Source organism: Protomyctophum bolini (genome assembly GCF_963924005.1).
Source record: "Protomyctophum bolini genome assembly, chromosome: 3".
In the NCBI taxonomy this organism is placed as follows: domain Eukaryota; kingdom Metazoa; phylum Chordata; class Actinopteri; order Myctophiformes; family Myctophidae; genus Protomyctophum; species Protomyctophum bolini.
Window position 1 is genome coordinate 4,149,743 of NC_137864.1, and position 3,596 is coordinate 4,153,338.

General features: G+C 44.1%; 1 long non-coding RNA gene across 1 annotated transcript; it reads right to left on the reverse strand.

Annotated features, from left to right (window-relative positions):
* Positions 1–327: 327 nt before the first annotated feature.
* On the reverse strand, positions 328–3,030 carry LOC308312933. The gene is made up of 3 exons (XR_013963826.1): positions 2,950–3,030; positions 949–1,063; positions 328–429 (listed from the first exon to the last, which is right to left on the reverse strand). It is a non-coding gene; the product is annotated as an uncharacterized lncRNA (long non-coding RNA).
* Positions 3,031–3,596: the final 566 nt, after the last annotated feature.

Sequence of the window (3,596 nt, forward strand, 5' to 3'; positions counted from 1 at the left end):
ACCTAAGCCTAACCCTAACCCTAACCTCAGTAAAACTATACCTAAACATAACCCTAACCCTAACCTCAGTAAAACTATACCTAACCCTAACCGCAGTAAAACTATACCTAAGCCTAACCTCAGTAAAACTATACCTAAACCTAACCCTAACCTCAGTAAAACTATACCTAAACCTAACCTCAGTAAAGCATACCTAAACCTAACCTCGCAGTGGCTGGGGGGCGTTTCCAAGAACCCGAATGCGAAACGGATACCATATTAGCGTTTGTGGGACGTACGGTTGACGTAGTGTTGCTCCTCGTGGGACAGCAGGCTGGTCAGGTGGGCCCCGTGGACACGACACTCCCTCTCGGCCGCGTCCCAGCTCTTCCTGGTGGGGAAGTAGCGTAGCAGTGACCCTGGAACTTGTGCCATCCGTAGTCTCCGTGTCTGGTGAGAGGGAGAGAGGAGGACACGTGGATCATGAGTTTACCTTCTTCGATGTGTTATCCTGCATGGACTTAAGTTATTTAAACAAAGGAAAGGAAAGGAAAATGAGTGATAGTTTGGAACCAAATGGACCCTCACGGGTTAATGTACACATGAACACATGGATATGGGTCCATCTGCACTCTTAAGAGTTAAATTAACAGAACTATATGAAATAGTAGCCGAGATAAGACGAGCGTTTAGAAATACGAATCAAATAGCGGGGGCGAGATTTATGGACGCAACGCAACCTTTGCATCATCACTCCAAACAGACATGCCCACAGCGCACACATTGTTTATTTTAGCGTGTCAAGAGGGGCAGAAAAAAAGACTTGTGGGGGAAGTTGAGACATGTTCGCGCAAATTAAAAAGAGAAACAACGCAAACAAACAAAAAAGTGATTGAATATTCAAAGCAGATGATGGGTGGAAGAGAGAGAGAGAGAGAGAGAGAGAGAGATGCCAAAAAGCAAACTTACCCTCTTCACAGAACAGTCCGGTAGTAGCTGGGAAGACACACGCAAGAGAAGGATGCCAGACCGTCCACAAACGTGCCTCCATTACGGCATGGGTTCGACTGGCACTCATCAGTGTCTGTATTAAATATGTAGAATAAGACACAGGGCGGGGGCGGGGCAACAACTCACATAGACCTTGACTTGATTTAGTATTATAGCGTGCGTGCGTGCGTGTGCGTGTGCGTGTGTGTGCGTGCGTGCGTGCGTGCGTGCGTGCGTGCGTGCGGCCGTGCGGCCGTGCGCGTGTGTGTGTGCGCTCATCAAGCGTGGGCAGCGTGTGTACTATACAGGTTGACATTGCAACAATGCAAATAAAAGTGAGATTAGACTAAAGTTGCCTGCTACAATTTACAATTTAGGCATTTAGCAGATGCTCTTAATCCAGAGCGATTTACATTAAGCAAGAACAAAAAAGCATGGGAATACATCACATAAAAGCATTTATCATGAAACATGCATAAACTAAGAACGTAACAGTGGAATATCTATATAATGAAACTATACATATATACTATACTATGCTATACATATGTACTATGACGTGCTATGACTACATACAATACAATTATAGTGCCGTCTACATAACATGCTATAAGTCTGTATCAAAAGCTAAGTCTAGGGGGTAGGGGTAGTGACTGTAACCATGTTTTTCAATGATATAATCTGTTCATATCTCTCCCTCTATCTCTCTCATGCCACATCTGTCAGACCCCACTTGCTGTACTGAAACGTCCCACACCTGTCGATTGAGGGTTGTCCACTCCATGCGGGGCAGGTGCTGGCTGGCCATGGACATCTGTGGGATCCTTGATGTAGTGGTGAAGCCTGGATGTTCTGCTGCCTTCCACTGATCCCTCCATCTCGCCATCACCCAGGAAGCCTTGGAGGTGTCAGCCAGAGGCGGAAAGTTCTTATAACGGCAGGGGGTTCAAGCAGCCACGCACCCCCCCCCCCCCAGCGGTGAAAAAAAACGAGTTTTGTTTTTTCGAACAAAAGCCACCTTATTAGCATTTGAATGCGGCATGCGCGGCGGCCCAACACCTATCTTGTAAGTTGTAACCCCTCGTAAAGGTATGTGACTGTGTGACAGTCAGTGGGTGCATAATTTACTGCAGTGCATAGATATATTTGGCCAAAATGCAGTGGGTTCAGTCGCGCCTTTGCCAAAATGCCAGGGGGTTCAATCGCGCCTCTGAACCCACGGAGTTTCCGCCACTGGTGTCAGCTGTGAAGCAGTTGCTGGGCCTGTGTGGCAAAGGAGCACAGGGACTTGTTGTTAACCCATTCTACAAGCTCATAGCGCGGTGCCGCACTACGAGCATGTAGATCTGCTATGTTCTTCTCGAAAATGTGGCGCAAATATTAGAATATATATTCTTTCAGAACGTTTTTAACCCCAATCTTTGCTTCTGGGGTCCCTGGCATGTAAAATGGATCAATGAGAGTATTACACGATATGTGTGCAAAGCTGAACAAAAGGGTTGATATATATATTCCGTTGTATTTGCCCTGCAAGTGTATCGTCTAACATTGTGTAACCCATGATGTCGTTGTTGCCACAGCTACAGGTGGAGCTGGGGCCTATTCTGCCTGTGTAGCTGTGTCAATGTAGCCATTGAGGAGACTGCCTGTGTGTAGCCATTGAGAGTTTATGAACTGGCAGGATTTTTTGGGTTCAATCCAGACCGTGAAAACTGTATAGTAAAAAACATACACAAATACAATATTCACTAGTCAAAATAATAAACAAAACATATACAGTAATATCTCCAACATTGTCTTGATAACGTCATTACTTTCAACTACTGTAGGCTATACATAAACTTGGGCTACATAATCCTCATAAAACACAAAGCTCACATCTGACAAACAACATGTGTTAGCCCTTAGCTGTGTTAGCCCTGTTTAACCACAACAATTCAACGGACAAAAACAACACACAAAAACGTCAGAAAATTGTACCTTAGTAGCTGCATTGCATGAGGAAATTGAGTTGGCTTGGTATTACTTTGTATGAATTCTTTCATCTTGATGCTATGAGCTCAGCTGTACTGTCTGCAGATGCATAAACACTGAAACTAACGTCTCTGTTGTGTGTTACGCTTTCTATGTCCTATAAGAAACGAGCGATCAAAGGTTCCGCCTTAGCGAACTTTGGTTCCTACCTAAATAAATGAAGAAATAAATAACTGACTGACACAGAATCAGTTACATTGAGTGTTTACTGACTGACCTAGCTATAATAACAATTGTAGCTGCCCTCGATATGAAAGAATAGAAGAGGATTGGTCTCAACGGGTGTTTTTATTTCCTTTGGAAGCATGGATTGTACACCGTGAAAACTATGGAAAAATGGAGAATAAATACTTTTCATAGTTTTCATTCAACAATAAAAGCAGTGCATTTGCAACCTATACTGTAGTCTCTCTCTCTCCTGTCACTGTGTGAATGAATGAGGCGTGCGTGAAGCAAGCGGTTTAGGTGCGTGCATGTGCGGTGACAGGGCACTTCACAATATATCCCAAAGCAATGTAAATAAACAAATCAACCTCAAACCAAAATAATGTAAGTTAAAACCAGCAAGTGTCCCCGGCAGTTACAACAATATA